The 18,893-nt window shown below is 51.0% G+C and overlaps 1 long non-coding RNA gene across 1 annotated transcript; it reads left to right on the top strand.

Annotated features, from left to right (window-relative positions):
• Window positions 1–267: 267 nt before the first annotated feature.
• Window positions 268–8,092, top strand: LOC147646361 (uncharacterized). Its single transcript, XR_015281889.1, has 2 exons — window positions 268–1,173; window positions 5,035–8,092. It is a non-coding gene; the product is annotated as an uncharacterized LOC147646361 (long non-coding RNA).
• The last annotated feature ends 10,801 nt before the right edge of the window (window positions 8,093–18,893 follow it).

Here is an 18,893-nt window from a genome sequence, read left to right as displayed (position 1 = left end):
GTTAATGCCACCTGGGCTTGTCTATTGCCTCTGCTGCTCCCGGCACCCCCCATGGCACCGATGACAGCACCCAGTGTGTAGATGAGCCCAACTCCCATGGGGGGTAGCACCCAGTGGGATTAACATCCAAAGACCCCTAGAATCAGCAAGCCAGGGCACAAACCGGACTCCAAACTACACTGAGGAGCAAGGGAGAACATTGAGCAGCTGACTGATGTGCCGGACCTCATCGCCATAACTACAACAACATGTACTATGCATTGTTAAGAATAATATGTTACAGTTGCTGTTTGTAAACTCCTTACTTATCTTGTACCCCGGTCCCAGGATATTGTTAAGAATAATACGTTCCAGTTGCTGTTTGTAAACTCCTTACTTACCTTGGACCCCTGTCCCAGGTTTACTTACCTTGTACCCCTGTCGCAAATTGCTGTACCCTATATTTTTGTTCCTTGTTCAGCCAGGCCCTGCCCCCTCTCCCAAGTTGCTGTACCCTGTGTTTCTTGTTCTGTGTTCAGCCAGGCACTGCCCCCACTGCTCCTAGACTCCCAATTGGCAACACTGTATCCCTTTCCCGAGTTGCTGTACCGCTCTGAGGAGGAAGATGACATACTGACTTTTATGCAAACGAGAGAGACCAGAGACTTATGGGATGCACCCAGACTGGAAAAGACCCCAAAACAACGAGCCACGCAAAAGGGAAGGAATAAAACCAGCACCATCTAACAAGGAAGACCCAGAGGAGTCCCCTGGCTTCTTTCCAGGGGCCGACATAACCTCGAGGAGATTCGACTGGGATGACAGCCTAGACTACGAGCCTGAAAGAACGAGTCTTCCCGGGGACTCCCGTGAGGAAGGAAGGCCCAGCTCTGTCCTAGTAACAGAGCTGCACGGATCCTCCTCTTCTGCGGTGTCCAGTGGGAGCAGTGGCGGTGTGCGCGACCCCTCGGGCCCCCACCCCAGAGCTGTGCTGCTTAATAAAGGCCTTTTTTAAAAGGAGCTGGTCTCCTGGCCCGTTTATCACAGCTTGGGGGCTCGTCCGGGATAGCCACGCGCTGAAGAGGACCAGGGACGGGACGGCCGCCCACCCTATTGGGCCTCCAGAGGACCGCTGGCTATACCGGACCCAGAAGAACAGCCTGGGATCGACATCGCAGAAGAGCGCCGGATTGGGTAAGCCACCGGTGGCGGGAGTAGGAGGCGAGTGAGTGGATGTGTGAGTGAGACGGGGGCTGGCAGCTCAGACCCCCGGGGCGAGTGCGGACTGCCCAGTACCGCGGTTCCGGACTCCCGCGAGGGGGCCGGCCGGGAACGGCAGGAAGCGAAAGAGGCTCACTTGGGCCCAGAGAAACGAGTGAGGCGTCTCCTGGGGATAAAAGCCCCCCTCTGAGTGCGCAGAGGGTACCTAAGAGAGTGAGTGGCGCACATAGGGGTAGGCCCCTCTACTGAAAAGGGCTAAACGGCCTAGGCTGCTCCGGGCGTGTGGAAGGCCTAGGTGAGTGAGAGTCACACGCAGGCAATCTAGGTAACTCCCGGGGTGGTGTGTGGGGGTGCCTAGGTTCGGTGTGAGTGAACACACCCCCCCCGCTTGGGTACTCAGACGACCTGACCGGGGAATTGGAATTGGGGGTCCCCAGGCCCTACCGGCACCAGGCGGTCAGCGAAGGGCCCTCGCTTCCCAGGGTCTGTGACACAGGACGTGCTGAAAGGCTCTAGTTGTCGCGGCTCAGTCTCGGCTCAGGGGGTTCCTGAGAAGGGAGGTCGTTAACCTGCTGCCGGAGAGCACAGGGGCAGGTAGTCTGCGCGGGCGGGCGAGGCAGCTAGAGTAATACACTCACGCATCCCTTAGCCGAAGCCATTCCCTGGTGGGCGGAGCGGCTAGGAGGCAAGGGGGAATTCTCCCACCACTCACTTACAGTCAGCCCTCGCGCAGAAGCTATTCTCACTGGGGAAGGGGGATAGTCAGGGAGCGGAGGGGCAGGGGGTTCCGGGGTGAGCCCTGCTGACCAAATCTTGTGGACGGCACTGAGACAGGGACGGGGGAAGGTCCCAGGAGCGTCTAGTGCTAGGGTCCCCTCGACGTCGACCCAGGAGTGCTCATAGTCTTCGCTGGCAAGGGGGTCAGGGAGGCGAGGCGCGAGGGGAACGGGATTGGGGTGTAGGGAGGGGCAAGCGGAACCTGCAAGCCCCGCTGGGACCTAACCCCCGGGGCAAGCGGAGACTGCAAGCCCCAGAAAATTCAAAGTGTGAGTGGAAGGCCGGCCGAGTGTAAGAAAGGGTGTGGATTCCTGTGTGAGAAAATTGAGTGTATTCCCTAGTGTGAAAAGAGGAGAGAGTGAATTCCTAGAGTGTGAGTTTTTGTTGAGGTTTGAAAGGTCAGTTGTCTGTCATTAGAAATTTTTTAGTTTGAGCAGGAGTACCTTTATAAAGTTTAAGTAAGGGCCAGTTTTAAGTTAGAGGTTGTGTTGTTTGTCAGTTCCAGTTTTGTTCGAGTAGAGGCACCGTAAGTTTTAAGTGAAGGTCCAGAGATAGGAGGAGCAATGGGACAGTGTTTAAGTAAGAGAGTAGGTCCCAAGGGGAATGAAGAGGCCACCAGAACCATTCCCCCCGATAGCCCACTAGGGCAAATGTTAAATTGCTGGGATGCACAAGAGGCCACCAAGGGCCTAGACCGGATCAAGATGATCCATTACTGTATAGAGGTCTAGCCCAAACTAGAGATACAAGGACAGTGGCCTTGGTATGGTACTAAAGATCCTTGGATGTGCTCCCAACTGTACCAGCATCTGAAAACCAGAAGAACTGAGCCCAGAAAGAGTATCAGGCATTCTAGCCATACCTGCACCAAAAACAAAGAGGGACATAAGAAAACTCTTAAGCCTTTTTAGATAATTGCAAACTATGGATGGAACAATATACCCAGAGCATCAAGTTTCTTTATGAAAAGCTAGTTGATTGTGAACCCATAAGGTAGACAGCTGAAGATGAAGCGCAATTAAATCAGCTGAAGGTTAAGCTGTCCTCAGCACCAGTTTTAAGCCTGCCTGACTTAAAAAAAAAAAAAAAGAATTTGATTTGTTTGTCAACTCTGAAGAAGGGACTGCATATGGGGTTCTGACCCAGGAATGGGGAGGATGTCGTAAGCCCATAGCCTGTCAATCCAAACTGCTGGACCCAGTAGCTCGTGGGTGGCCCACCTGCATGCAATCAATAGCTGCTGCTGCCATTTTAATAGAAGAGGCCAAAAAGCTAACCCTACAGGATAAGATCAGAGTCCACACACCACATGATTTAAAAACAATCTTGAGCCGAAAGGCTCAGCAGTGGCTGACAGATGCCAGGATATTAAAATATGAAGTCATCCTAATGGATACTAGCAATTTGGAGCTAGTAACCTCCAAGGGCCTGAACCTGGCACAATTTTTTTGTCAGGGAAGCCTCTGTCTGAATTAGAACATGACTGCTTAGAATTGGTAAATCTCCAAACCAAAGTGAGGGAGGATCTGGGAGATGTACCCCTGCCCTATGGGAAGGTACTATTTACTGATGGTTCCTCCAGGGTGGTGGAGGGGAAAAGATATTCAGGGTATGCAGTAGTCATAGAGGTAGGGGAAGGAAAACTAGAGGTCCTAGAAAAAGGGAGACTACCCCCCAGTTGGTCAGCTCAGTGCTGTGAGGTTCATGCTCTAAAGAGGGGTCTGGACTTGCTAGAGAGAGAAAAAGGAACCATCTATACAGATTCAAAGTATGCCTTTGGGATAGTCCATACCTTTGGTAAGATCTGGGAGGAGAGAGGCTACCTGAACTCAAAAGGGAAGAACCTGGCACATGAAGGGCTGATTAAATCAGTATTAGAGTCCTTGACCAAACCCACAGAGATTGCAGTGGTCCACATGAAGGGGCATCAGAAGGGAGACTCCTTAGAAAGCAGAGGGAACCGACTTGCTGACCAAGCAGCTAAAGAAGTGGCCTTAGATCCAAAGGAATCGGTGAAAATTTTTAAACTGGATGAGGTAGTAACTGAAGAGGACGGAAAGAAGGAACCAATATTTACCAAGAAAGAGTGGGAAGTAATAAAAAAATTAGAATTGTCTCAAGGGGAACAAGGGGAATGGTTAACCTCAGATGGGCGAAAGTTTCTGAACAAGGCTTTAGCCCGGAAAATATTAAATGAGATACATGAACTGACTCATTGGGGAACCCAAGGGTTGTGTGATCATTTTCTGAGGGAAAACTTATGCTTGGGAGTTTATGATCTAGCAAAGGCCATAACAAAGGGGTGTGTAATATGCCAGAAGGTAAACCAGAAAGTAATGAGAAAGGCTGAACCTGGGGGAAGAGAGTTAGCCATGAGACCATTCCAGAGTGTGCAAGTAGACTTCACGGAAATGCCTCCTATACAAGGATATAAACACCTATTGGTGATAGTTGACCATCTAACCCATTGGGTAGAGGCATTCCCCACAAAAAAGGAGACAGCAGAAGAAGTTGCCCGGGTAATACTGGAGAGTATTATCCCTAGATATGGGCTAGTGAATACTATTGACTCAGACAGGGGATCCCATTTCACCTCCCAAGCCTTACAGGCCATTGTAAAGGCTCTAGGAATAAAGTGGAGACTGCACACTCCATGGCACCCCCAGAGTTCGGGTCGGGTGGAACGTATGAACAAGACATTGAAAAATGTGTTAACAAAACTAATAGCTGAGACCCAGATGAACTGGTTAAAGTGTTTGCCTCTCGCCCTCCTGAGAATCAGAACCAGGCCACGATCTGACCTTGGTGCCTCCCCATACGAAATGATGTTTGGGCTCCCCTTTCTAATGACCCCTTACAGCACTGGAGATTACATAGAAGGGGAAGAAATAGCTAAAAAGTACCTAGAGACAATTGGGAGGACCCTGAATAACCTAAGAAAGAGAGGATATCTCCCCCAAACCTTCCCACTTGACACAAACATCCACCAGATCAATCCGGGGGATTGGGTATTGATTAAATCCTGGAAAGACACCCCCTTAACCCCAAAATTTGAAGGTCCCTTCCAGGTTCTGCTGGTGACCCACGCTGCTATTCGGACCCAAGAAAAGGGGTGGACTCACGTCTCACGTGTAAAAGGACCGGTATCGCCTCCTCCTGACTGTGGACAAGGCACAGAAAAACCCCCCACAAATTCTCCCAAGTGGACTGCCATTACAGATCCTACCAGTCTAAGAGTGACTCTTAAGAGGCAGCCAGAAACAGACTGAGAGAGAAAGAATAGAAACAAAGACTGCAGAACTCTGCTGAGTGAGTTGGTTTAAGTGGGAGTGTTCTTAAAGTTCTTGTGGTTGTTGCTGTAAAATAATTTTGATGTTAGCAAAGTTGGTTGAATGAAAACCCCACCCATTGACTTCTCCCACAGGACATTCTCCAAAAAGGCAACTAAATTAAAGAAGAAGGTGGGAGGAGAAGGACCATACCATCTCTCCTGATCCCCCAAAAGACCTAAGAGGCAAGACCGGGTGAGGCTAACAGGGAAGGTGAGCCATGAAGCTCCCTAAAACAAAACTAGCTCATACCGGACTCTTAGGTGGACTGATGTTGGTCCAGCTGGTGAGCCTTGGGATAGGGGACAGTGGAGAAGCATGTACAAAGTGCTACTATCCCCTATATGATGGAGAGGATCTAGGATCACTGATGAGGGTCCACACAAACATCAATCCCACCTGTTTTGATCACACCAAATTAGAAACCTGTCAGGAGGAAGGAAAGACATATTGGATTACTAGAAATACTGCCTCATTTAGGCAACGTCTTCTTGGAGAATGCCCTGTAGGAGAATCCTGGCTCTGCTTTGAACAGGAGGGACTGAATGATGTAATAAAAGAAAAACAATTGAAGATAAGGAAAGGTGATCTGGATGAAACACGAGGTAAGAACCTATTCATTGACCTGATGGAGAGAATCAGCAGAGAGTTAAACTTAACCAATTGTTGGGTATGTGGGAACACCCAGATGTCAGATATTTGGCCCTGGGAAGGGATCAGCCTGGCACCTTTAGACATTCTAAGGTGGAAATTAACTGAGCAAAAACCCCAGACAGGGAACAGGGGACGGGAACAATGGGATCTGAAAGCAAGAGTGATTGGGGAAGAATGCATTAAAAGGACAGGAAGAGGATACAAAACCCCTGTGGGAAAAATGGCCTGCAAAAGATACCTGACGGTGAAACACTCAGGCAGCAGGTGGATCCCCCAAGAACCAAACAGGTACTGGGCCACTGGGAGAAAGGAAAGGGGGTGTATTTATCATGAGGGGTACAAACTGTATGAGTGCGCAGAAAAAGGAATAAACCCTTTTTGGGGGTTAAGAGAACTCTCAAAATACTGGGAACATCCTACAGACACACAGGAAACTTTCTGGAAGGCCCCTGAGTATTTATTTTGGATTTGTGGGAGCACTGCATATACCCACCTCCCAGGGGATTGGGCAGGAAGCTGCACAATTGGGATAATAAAGCCTGCTTTTTTCCTCCTACCTAAGAAATCAGGGTCATACTTGGGAGTCCCCTTGTATGATAACTTAAAAAAAGGCAGTCGAAAGAGGAGGCATGTAATGGACCTAGGAAGCAATCAGAAATGGAAGGGGAAGATCTGGACCCCTGAGGAAATAATTAAGACATATGGACCGGCCACGTGGGCCCAGGATGGATCCTGGGGGTATCGTACCCCAGTCTATATGTTAAACCGAATCATCCGTCTCCAGGCAGTATTGGAAGTGGTGTCAAACAGAACTGCCCTTGCTTTAGACCACATCAGCACACAATTGGCACAAACCAGGGCTGTAGTCTATCAGATTCGGCTGGCGGTGGACTACCTATTGGCAGATGAAGGAGGCATTTGTGGAAAGTTTAATTCCTCTGAATGTTGCCTGGAGATAGATGACAAGAGTGAGGTAATCAAAAACATCTCAAAAGAAATACGAAAGATAGCTTATGTGGGCACCCAGGAATGGACTCCTCTGGTGAACTCAGACTGGTGGAATGACCTTTGGTCCTTCAAAAAAGGGTGGTGGAAAAAAATAGTCTTTATTGCTGTCTGTGCATTTGCAAGTTTCTTGATCCTGCCCTGTTTACTCCCCTGCCTAATCAAGACAGTGACTACCACAGTACAAGCAAGCATCCAAATCCCTGAAATAAAAGATAAGAAGCAGGCCAGGATCATGTTAATGGAGACTCAAAGTCAGGATCGAGAGCACAAAACTGCCAGGGAAATATATGAGCAATATCGAGAATTAAGAGATAAATATTCCCAAGAGCCAGAAGTTAATGGTTGATGCGGGCTAGAGCCCGATCAAAATATAAGAGGGGGGATATTGTTAAGAATAATATGTTACAGTTGCTGTTTGTAAACTCCTTACTTATCTTGTACCCCGGTCCCAGGATATTGTTAAGAATAATACGTTCCAGTTGCTGTTTGTAAACTCCTTACTTACCTTGGACCCCTGTCCCAGGTTTACTTACCTTGTACCCCTGTCGCAAATTGCTGTACCCTATATTTTTGTTCCTTGTTCAGCCAGGCCCTGCCCCCTCTCCCAAGTTGCTGTACCCTGTGTTTCTTGTTCTGTGTTCAGCCAGGCACTGCCCCCACTGCTCCTAGACTCCCAATTGGCAACACTGTATCCCTTTCCCGAGTTGCTGTACCGCTCTGAGGAGGAAGATGACATACTGACTTTTATGCAAACGAGAGAGACCAGAGACTTATGGGATGCACCCAGACTGGAAAAGACCCCAAAACAACGAGCCACGCAAAAGGGAAGGAATAAAACCAGCACCATCTAACAAGGAAGACCCAGAGGAGTCCCCTGGCTTCTTTCCAGGGGCCGACATAACCTCGAGGAGATTCGACTGGGATGACAGCCTAGACTACGAGCCTGAAAGAACGAGTCTTCCCGGGGACTCCCGTGAGGAAGGAAGGCCCAGCTCTGTCCTAGTAACAGAGCTGCACGGATCCTCCTCTTCTGCGGTGTCCAGTGGGAGCAGTGGCGGTGTGCGCGACCCCTCGGGCCCCCACCCCAGAGCTGTGCTGCTTAATAAAGGCCTTTTTTAAAAGGAGCTGGTCTCCTGGCCCGTTTATAACATGCATGACTACCCAAGATTTGCAATGAGGCAGGGTCTTCCTAGAGACTCTCCTGAAGGCAGAATCCCCATCTCTGCCATGTGGCAAAGCTGAACATCTCCTCCTCTGGGTCATCCATTGGGAGCAGCAGTGGTTGAGCTTCCCCCACCTAGAGCTGCCCTCAATAAATGCATTAAAAAGGAGCTGCTCTCCTTGCCTGTTCTTTTCAGAAGGACTGACCCCGTGGCAGAGTGACCCACGCTGCAGCACTGTGAGGGGGCTGTTCTCCATGGGATGGACTCAGCTTGGAGAAGTTCCTGGAGAAGTCTGCGGTGGGAGGGAGCCCAGGGTGCAGCAGGGGAACGACTCCTGTCCCTGAGCAGCGGGAAAAGCCCCGGGGGATGGAGTGACCATGGCCCCATTCCCTGTGTCCCTGCACTGCCGGGGGAGGAGGCACAGCTGGGAGGAGGGAGGGGTGGGGAAGCTGGTTTTAAGGGTCTTCCTTTACTTCTCATGATCCTGCTCGGAGTTTTTGGAGTTTTCTGCCAGAAATCTCTCTCCTCCCGCACTCATCCACAGGGGTCTGGGGCAGTTTTCCCTTTTAGGGGGAAATACTAGCTATGCACTGATGCTCCTAATTAGCGCTGGGAGAAGTGAGGCTCAGGGCTTCCCGCTGAGCCGGAGCCACCGAACACCCAGGGCAGGGAAAGGCGGGCCGGGAGCTGCGGAGAACTTTGTTTGTGTTCGGAGCTCAATGGCGGCTGGGGCCGGGCCCGTTCCAGGCCTGTTCCTCATCTCCGCCCTTCCCCTCACACAGCCCGGGGGGCCCTGAGAGCGCGGGGCGGGGCTGTGCCGTGTGCAGAGCCCGCCGCTGGCTGCGATTGGCTGCTGCTGCCGTCACTCGTGGCTCTGTCGCGCGCTGATTGGGCAGAGCGGGGACAAGCCCGGCCCCGCTGGCGCCCCCAGGGCGGCCGTGGGGCAGGAGAGCCGCCATTGCCGGAGCGTCTGTGCGGGCCCGGCAGCGGCGGCAGCGGCCGGAGCCCGGTGAGGCGGCGGCGGAGCTCGGAGGCGGCCCCAGCCATCGCAGGTGGGAGCCGCGCTCGGTTCTGCGGGGGCTCGGGGCTCGCTGCGGGCCCGGGAGGGGGCGGCGGGGGGCTGTGGCGGGTGGCTTGTGCCGTGGCCGGCCCGTGTTGGCCCTGGCGTGAGGGCGCTGCGGGAGCGGCTGCCCGCGGTCTCCTTCCCGCTGGGGCCTCGGCAGGAGCCGGTGCCGGAGCAGCGCTGGCTCGTCCCGGTTCGTGTCGGTAGCCCGGAGGTGGCTGCGCTGTGCCCGGGGCTGGGCGGGAAAATTCCCGGCGCCAGAGGTTTGTGTGGCCAAAGGAGCCCGAGGAGCGGTGTGAGAGTGACTTTATTGCTGCCCAAAGGGAGAGGCCGTGGGGCATTTGCCGTGCGCTCTCTCCAGCTGCTGGAGGACGCGGCCTCGTTTTTGTCCTGATTTTCCCGGCCGCGTGTCCCTGTCCCTTTCCCCACTGGCGGAGGTGCTTGGAAGGTTCAGACTTCCCCATCTGCCTCCTGCATGTCCCGGTTAATATGTACCCCCCACTTTTGTATAACATCCGATATTGATGGCTCTGTTAAGTCTTTGTTCTTCTGGAAGTTCAGGAATTTAGCGGGACTTTGTCAGAGCAGCGGTCCTTGTCAATTGGTAACATTTTCTGAAACTGAGGCTTTTTCCCATTGCTTCCTTATGTGCAAGTCCCTGGCCCTATCTGCAAGCAGATTCACTCATTGGCTCTGTTTTTTCTTCCTGGGTGTTCTTTGATTTTGGGATTGCTCTCAGTGCCCTCATTCGCTGTCCTTTTGTAGCCGTTTGTGGCTCAGGAGGCCTGGCTGCCCCCTGCATCCCCTTGCTCAGCTGCTGAATGAGCTGCACTCAGCAAGGTGTCGTGCATGGTGAAAAGATGAGAGTTGCTGTAGAACATAAGAGGAGAAACTGCATTCGTTTAACCCATGGTCTGCCAGGGAACCACAAAAAAGTTGCCCGTTCCCATCCTTTCCACATTTGGACCGGTACATGACATTTTTCTTATATCCTTGTTATCTGTTTCTCCACTTTTCCTCTGTGATCTGTTTGCCAACAGCAGTTTGAGTCATTTAACTTTCCACAAACTCTGCCTCCTTTTCCTGCTAAAAGATAATGTGACTCTATCCCATGGTAAAATGTGTTCCTCATCTGAGTGGATTGGTTGGGAAGAAAGTCAGGAACTGGAGCTGTCTGGTTGGGTATTATTTTGAGGACATCATGTAATCTAATTATACCATGGAAATGATAAATTAGTTCTCTGGCTCCTGATATGAATTCATTAGGGTTCCCCGGGGCTGGTCCATGGTGTTGCAGGATTTGTTCTGGTGGCCATTCATCTTTTCCCCATTTTTGGGTGCTCCCTCCAGTCAGGGCAGCATCAATTTTTTGCTTTTCTCTAATTAATTCAGCACATACTTGGATTCCCAACTGATTTCCCTTGGGGTAGCAAAAAAACCCCAGTGCTCTAATTCACCCTGGATAACATAGAAAGTGAGAGCACAAGTTCAGGTGGGGACTGGGATGATTCTCCCCCATTTTTTATAGTGAAATTTTCACAACATTGTCCATTTGCAGTTTTCCTTTTCAGCTTAACCAATTTCTGTGTCAGTCAGATATCCTCACTATGGGCTCTGCCTTTAGCTGTGCAAATTCCATCTGTGCCCCCAGGCAGAGCTTGGGGTGAGGGGCAGAGGAATTCAGCCCAATTCCTCCCCCAGGCAGGAACACCCTGGTACATTGTCCAGGCTTTGCCCCAGGGGTGTTAATTTGCATTTCTAAAGCTCCTCTGCTGGCTGCCTGGAATGAAGCTTCTCTTCCAGGGCAGCCATGAGATGACTCACATGGAGCCCCAACCCCACCCCCCCAATTTTTTTTTTTTTTTTCTTTTTTAAGACAATTTTCTATTAACTGTTTCCATTTGAAAGGGCCACATTTCAAGGTCTTCTGGTTTTCAAAATGCAGCTTAAATGTGAACATGGAAAAACCCATACCATAATTTTGTCATCACTAAGAGCCACGCACAAACATAAAAACAAAAATTAGAAAGAAATCAAGTGTTTTCTAATACTTCTCCTCTGACTAAAAACTGATTCTCACACCCCTGGCCCAAACAGAACTGCGAACAGAAAAGTAGAATTATTACTTAAAGTTCTTCTAATGGTGTAATCCTTTCACTGAAACTGTGAAAAGCAAAAACTCTCCAACAATGTTATTAGAGAAATAAAGCATTCCTTGATTCTGAACAGAATCATTTCAACCACACATAGTCTGCGTGTGCAGAGAAAATCAATCCATGACATGTGAGTTTTACTAGATGTTTCCTAAACTTTATACAGTCTGAACCCATAGAAATCCATTGGTTTAGTGTTCATTGTTTCCAAGGTGTGGAGCCCTTAGTGCTTGGTTTCCTGTTGCACCCGGATTTCTGTGTCTCTGATGTGAATTAGGTCTGCACTCCTGGATTTCCTGCTCAGCCTTTTCCAGACCAGGTGTCTCCAGCTGTGCCAGGGCAGTGTCTGGGGTAGATGTTGGTTGATGTTTGCTGTGGGGCCTTGATGTTTTGTTGATGGTCGTTGTCTTTGTGGGAATCTTTTGGGCTCTTCCCAGTCTGTTGAGACGTTAAGCTCATCTCTGCTGAGTGGTGGAACATCCCTTTAAAAAATCCTTGAAAATTCCTTTCCTCAAGGTAAATGCAAACCAAGCCTGACTGGAGAAATCAAATAAAAAATAATTTTACACTTGGTATATTTTCCAGTACTTTAATCCCAGCCAGCCCAGAGTGTGAGTGTAATTGAGAGCCAGAGTGGAATTCTCACGGTGCCTTCCCCAGCAGCTGTGGCGAGGGCAGGCACAGAAAGCCCTGAAGCTCCAGCAGTGCCAGCCAGGATTGTCCCGCAGGGGCTGGAGATGCCAAAGGAGGGTGCCCAGGCCGAGGATTTCAGCAGAGGATCTGTGGGCAGGCCCAGGGGCTTCCCCCGCTGGGGAGCCCTGGCTGCTGCTGCCTTGCCTTCAGTGCAGGCTCAGGGGCGGCTCCCATCCTCCTGCTGCAGCCGGGAAATCCAAATCTGCGGGGCTGCAGAGCCCTTGAGCCGAGGCTGAGGGGTCCCCCCGTGTTCAGCTGTGCTGGGGCTGTTTCTGTGCTCAGGGACACTTGGAATGGGCCGTGCCACTTGGCCACCAGAGCTGCTTCTTTCCACTGCTTCGGCAGGACCCGATGTCCTGCTTGGCTGTGTCGCAGTAGAGATGGACAATGACACCTGTTTCTTCTTCCACCATAGCCAAAGCTTTATTGCACACAGCTTATATTTACATGGTTATCAGAAGGCTCCGTGCTTAATTCCAGTTGGTTGGGAACTCAGTTCACTGGTTGGTAATGGTGAGTGTACACGTCAATCCAAACTTTTCTCTCTAACAATGTTTACATACTTTTTCTACTGATTCCCATGGGACAGATCCCTTGTTACTACAGGTGCACTTGTTTTTCTCCCCAAGAATAGTTTGTTATGTTAACAAACTTTTCATTCTCAAGATGTTTTTGCATGGGAACTTGTCAGGCCAGCTGCTAGCTACATTAAGCCCATGTAACAAGTCCTAAACCATGATTTTACACGTCCTTTCTTTTGTAAGGTTTTACCTTTATGTGACAGGGTGTTGTGGACAGCAAAGTCCAAAGGTGGGTTTGTCTCAAATCTCTCCCAGCCCGGGTCTGGATCTCTCTCAATTCAATGCAGGCATGGGTTTCTCCCCAGCCCCCTCTCCAGGCTGTTCAAACAGGAGGCTGGGTTAAACCCTTCCCCTGTCCTCAATTCTAAATCCTCCTGTGCCACTGAACAAGTTTCATACTGCAGTCACCGAGCTCTGCTCATCCATTTAGGGGCTCTGTTGGGGTACGTGGGAGAAGGAGAGGAGGGGTCCCCGGGGGTCGTGTTGCCCCCCCCGGGAGCGCCTGTGACTCCCCCATGTCCCCCCCATGCTGGGCTCACCCCCTTTTGTCTCTGCCAGAGCTCCTGACCCAGCTCCTGCTGTGCCCTGGGAGGGGCTTTGGGGAGCCCCCCTGGGACCCCCTTGGATCCCCATTCCTGGCCCCTGGGACCCCCCCCGCATCTCCTTGCCCAGCTCTGGGACCCCCTGCACCCCCTTCTCCTGCACCAACAGCGCCCTGCACCCCCTTTCCCGGGGATCCTCCCCTGCCAGCCCCTGGATCCCCCGGTTCCGTCAGCCCGGGGACCCCCGGAGCCCCATTCCCGGCCATCCCGGGGCACCGCACCCCCAGGCCTCCCTTTCCAGGGAAAGCCGAGCTGGGCACGGGGCTCTCCAGCCGCTCTGGCATTTCTGATCACCCAAAGGAGAGGGAGAGAGCAGCAGAGAGCGAGAGAAGGAGATCGGGAATCGGGGCTCGGGCTCCCAGCGCCCGCTCCTGCTCCGCCGGGGCTGGGGAGCCGCAGCCGCAGGAAAAATGGGATCCGCGGATGCCGGGGCTTCCCCCGCTTTGGGCCGAAGCCGGCGGGTTGCAGGCAGAGTTTGGGCGCAGGGCCCGGGAGTTCAGCCCAGTTTGTCCCGGGGGTCCCGCAGTGCGCGGCCGAGGAGGGTCCCGGGGGATCCCGGGAGGGGATCCAGGGGAATTCCCTGGAATTGCCGCGTCCCCTCCCCCCGCGCTCCCTCGGGCACTTTCGCTTCCGCCTTGGCCGCCCTGCGCCGCCGGGATCTGCCCGGCGACCGGTGACGTCACTGCAGCCTCGGGCTGTCACTGGCGGGCAGCAAAGAGCGGCGCCAATGGCGGGGCCAGCGCGGAGCTGCAGATGCTGCAGCAGCGGCACAGCCAGAGCGGGGCTGAGCGGGGGGAGCCGGGGCTGGGGGATCTGTGGGGCTGCGATGGCAACTGTGGCACCGCCATGGGGATCCCTGAGATCCAGGCTGAGGGATTAACAAATTCCCTGGCTCACAGCTGCAGGGAATGTCTCCGGAAATATGTCAGATATGGGCGGGAGGCGCTGGAGTGTAAAGGTGGGGAGGGCAGAAATCCCATGGGAATATGGGAATGGGAATGTGGGATATCGGTAGGCAAAATTTGGGAATGTGGGAATTCCCATGGAAATTCCATGGATGGATCTCAGACATCATCCCATTCCCACGGGACCTCCATGGATGGATCCCCTGCTGTCCCATTCCCATGGGAATTCTGTGGATGGATCTCACTGCCATGCCATTCCCATGGAATTCCATGGGCAGATCTCCCCATCGCACTGCCATGAGAGCCCCAATCCGGTTCCCCTCCAAACCCATCCTGGGGGTTGCCCTGTTCCTTGCCATCCCCACCCCCCACAAGACTCCTGGGGGTCCCCCCAGGACCCCTCCAGCCCCCCCGAACTCTTCCTGGGTTCCCCCTCATCCCCCTGTGACAGGAATTCCTGTGAGTCCCCCTGTGTCCCCTCCCCCAGGACTTTGGGGGTCCCACCCGACCTGTCCGTGCACCCCAGATTTCTTCCACAGCCCCCCTGTGATGGTGGAGGGTGGGGGCCGAGTGCTGGTGCCCCCCTGCCTGCAGCAGATCCAGCGGTGAGAGCAGTTCGAGGGGTCCCTCAGCATTTGGGGTCCCTGGGATTTGGGGTGACCCCCCGGGCCCCCCAGGATCTCCCTGAACACGCTGACGCTGCCCGTGCGCAGTGAGAAGGTTCAAACCCGGCACGGGGTCCCCAGCACTGCCACCCGCATTGTCCAGGCACCCCCAAACCTGCCGAGAACCCCCAAACCCCCCGGGACACCCCAACCTCCCCTGATCCCAAACACATCCCTGGATGCTCCAAAAACTCCCCAAAACCGCAAAACCCCATACAGACATTGAGAAGGTTCATACCTGTCATGGGGTCCCCATCTCCATCACCAGCAGGTTCCCCAAAACAGCCTTGAGATCCCAAATTCCACCCCCGGGATCGCCCAAATTCCCCCATCAGGACCCCTGTAAACCCCCTTGGGATCTCCCAAGAAACCACCATGGCCCCAAAAACACCCAGAACTTCTGAAAATCCCCAGGAACCCCTCACAAAGGTTTGCACCCAGCATGAAGACCCCATCTTCTCCATCGGCATCACCCAGGTACCCCCAAACCCCTCCCGGGACCCCCAACCCCTCCCGGGCTCCACTGCCGGAACCAACGGGAGCGGTGTTGCCCTTTTAAGAGGAGTTACAGTGGGACCCGACAACACCGGGGGCCCTTAAAGCGGCCATGGTAGAGAGAACCCCCAAAATCCACCCTGGGGGACAAAACATCCCCTACAGGGGCTTGGGGTGGGGACACCCCTAAAAATGTCACTTAAAGCCGTCATGATCCCCCCTCAAAAGGGGCTTGTGGGGCTGCGGCCGCACAAACACCCTAAAATGGGGAGGAAAAAACACCCCTGTAGTGGTGGGATCCCCCCCAAAAAAACCTGAAAAAGAGAAAAACTCCTCTTGAGAGGGGCCTGAAGACCCTGGGAGGCCCTGGAAGAGGGACAAGATCCCCTCCTGTGCTGGGGCCTCCCCGAGCCGGGAACTCTCCCGTTCCTGCACTCGGGGGAGCCCCGAACGACGGCGGCTCCTGGGCTGAGCCCCCCTCAGCCGGGGCTGCGGGGGGAACTGGGGGGGCTGGGACGGGGCTTGGGGCTCCTGGGGTGAACTGGGGGACCCTCAGTGCTCCCACCTCCCCCTGTTCCCCTGTCCCGCCCCGTTCCCATTGTTCCCCCAAAGCTCCGCTGCCCCCAGCTCGGTTTGGGGGGGACCCAGCCCTTTCCCATCGTGGCCCGGCCCGGCCCCGCTCACCCGAGGGCTCCGAACCACGCACAGGGACAGAGGAGGGACAGAGGGGGAGGAAGAGGAGGGACAGAGGAGGAGGAAGAGGAGGAGCAGGAGGAGGAAGAGCTGGAGCAGGCAGAGGAGGCTCCACCTGCGCTCCCCGCTCTCTGCATCTGCAGCTCCTTCGGGACCATCGCCCCCCATCCCGCAGGTGCCCGGGGAGGGGGAGCTCGCCCCAAATACCCCGGGGCTCCCTGGCTTTGGGGTTTTTGGGGGGGATGTTTGGGGATGGCAGGGCTCCAGAGCCGAGCCGCAGATGCCCCTCGGGGGCACCCCGGGGGTCCCCGGGAGGTGTTTTTGGGGGGTCCCGGTGGCGGTGGCGGCAGAGCCCCGGCAAAGGGGCCGGGGGGATGCGGGTCCGGCATGGCCGGGAAAGGGGTTCGGGGCTCCCGGTGCCGGCAGTGGCTGCTCCCAGCATTGCCCAGTTGCTCACCCCGTGTGGCTCCAGTTTCCTCTGCGCCCCACCATAAGCCAAATCACTCCCAGTCATTCCCTATTAGAGTACAATTTGTCTCCATTTTATCCCATTTTTCCACATTTTTGTCCAACTTTCCCGCATTTTTATCCCATTTCTTTCCCATTTTTCCTCAATTTTTTCTAATTTTTATCCCATTTTCATACCATTTCCCCCATTTTTTCCTATTTTTTATTTTTCCCCAATTTTTTCCCCATTTTTTTTCCTCTCAATTTTCCCCTTTTTTATCTCATTTTCCTCCTTTTTTACCATTTTTTGTGATTTTTTTCTTATTTTTCTTCCATTTTTACTCAAATCGTTCCCCATGCTTTCCTATTTTTTCCCACTTTTTTCCTTTTTTAATCTATTTATTCCACATTTCTCCATTTTATCTCTTTTTGCTCCATTTTCTCCCAGTTTTTTCCCCATGTTGTCTCCTCTTTTCCCCATTTTCTTCCATTTTTTCCCCCATGTTTTCCTCACTTTTACCATTTTTATTCCCATTTTTCTCCCAGTTTCCTCCATTATTTTCCCCTATTTTAATTCTGGTTTTATCTCATTTTCCCACAGTTTTATCCCCATTTTCTTCCATTTCTTTCTCCCATTTTTCCCAATTTTTCCTCCATTTCCATCACATTTTCCCCAATTTTTTCCCTATTTTTATCTTATTTTTTCCCTATTTTTATCTCATTTTTTCCCTATTTTTATCCCATTTTGGCTCGATTTTCCCCCATTTTTCCTTTTGTTTTTCTCTCTTTTCCCCCATTTTTTTCTAGTTTTTCCCAACTTTTCCCCATTTTTCCTCCATTTCCCCCTATCTTCCCCATTTAATTATCCCAAAAATTGAAATTTGTTGGGGGGAGATTTGAAATTTTGGGGGGGGGAAAATAGAAATTTTGGCAGGAAAAAAGGGTGTTTTGGGGGCAAAACTCCATGAATTTGAATCACAGCTTTCCTATGATTTTCCATGATATTTCCATGATCTCCAGCTGGAAGGAGGCGTGGGATTCATCTGAACATTCTGGAAGCTGGAAGAGGACCAGGCCATCAACCTTCCTGAAAATCTGGACCAGCTCATCTGCAATTCCACCTTTCTCCACTCCCCGGATTCCCAGGTCTGGAAATTCTTCTACAACCTCCCAGGTAGGCAATTCCCAAAATTCCATAGAAAAATGGGATAGGGGTATTTCATCCTGTTTTTTTCCTGATTTTTCCCAGTTTTTTTCCCCATTTTTCCCCTGCTTTTTCCTGATTTATCCAGATTATTTTTCTCTTTCTTTTCCTCACTTTGTCCCTGATTTTTCCCATTTTTTCCCTAATATTTTTTCCAATTTTTTCACTCTTTTTTCCCCCCATTTTTTCCTTATTTTTTCTGTTTTTTCTTGGTTTTTTCTGGTTTGTTTTTCTGATTTTTTCCCTTCTTTCTTTTGCCAATTTTTTCTTTTTTTTTTTTCCCAGTTTTTGCTCAAAATTCCCTGACTTTCCCAGGATTTTTCCCACATTTTCCTGATTTTTCCCTCTTCTTTTCCCAAAATTTTCTGTCTTTTTCCCAACTTTTTCTCCCATTTTTCCCTGATTTTTCCCATTTTTCCCCTGATTTTTCCCAATTTTTTCCCTGATTTTCCCCCAATTCTTTTTCTTTTTTCTGATATTTTTCTGATTTTTTCCCAGTTTTATTCTTTTTTTCTTTTCCTGATTTTTCCCTCATTGTTCACCATTTTTTTCGCATATTTTTCACATTTTTTTTCCTGATTTGCCCCAATTTTTCCCCATTTTTTTTCCTAATTTTTCCTGATTTTTGCCTGTTCATTTCCTAAATATTTTCTGGCTTTTTCCCAATTTTTTTCCATTTTTCCAAGGTTTTTTCCACCAGTTTCTTTTCATCATTTTTCCCTTGTTTTACCTTTTTTTTCCCAATTTTTTCCTCCATTTTTTTTCCTGATTTCCCACATTTTTTCCTGATATTTCACTCTTCTTTTCACAATCTTTTCCTGTTTATTCCCCAATTGTTTCATAATTTTCCCCTGATTTTTACATGTATTTCCTATTTTTTTTTACTGATTTTTCCTGATTTTTTCCAGGTTTCTTTCCTCTCTCTTTGCTCAAATTTTCCCAATTTTTTCCCAAATTTTTTCCTGATTTTACCCTTTTTCATTCCAAAGTTTTTCTGGTTTTCCCCTTTTTTTTTTCCTGATTTTTTCATTATTTTTTTCTGATATTTTCCAGACTTTTTTATCTTTTCCCATGATTTCCCCTGATCTTTCTTTTTTTTCACATTTTTTTCTAATTTTTTCCCAATGCTTTTCCTGATTTTTTTGCAAGCTTTCTCAAACATTTCTGGTTTTTCCTTGATTTTTACAATTTTCTTCCCAATTTTTTCCTGATTTTTCCCGATTTTTCACAATTTTTTTAATGCCTATCCCATTTTTTCTGA

The sequence above is a fragment of the Cyanistes caeruleus genome, unplaced genomic scaffold (assembly GCF_971803275.1).
Source record: "Cyanistes caeruleus unplaced genomic scaffold, bCyaCae1.hap1.1 HAP1_SCAFFOLD_100, whole genome shotgun sequence".
In the NCBI taxonomy this organism is placed as follows: domain Eukaryota; kingdom Metazoa; phylum Chordata; class Aves; order Passeriformes; family Paridae; genus Cyanistes; species Cyanistes caeruleus.
Note: the sequence above shows the minus strand (reverse complement) of the source record. Positions and strands in the feature narration are given on the sequence as shown.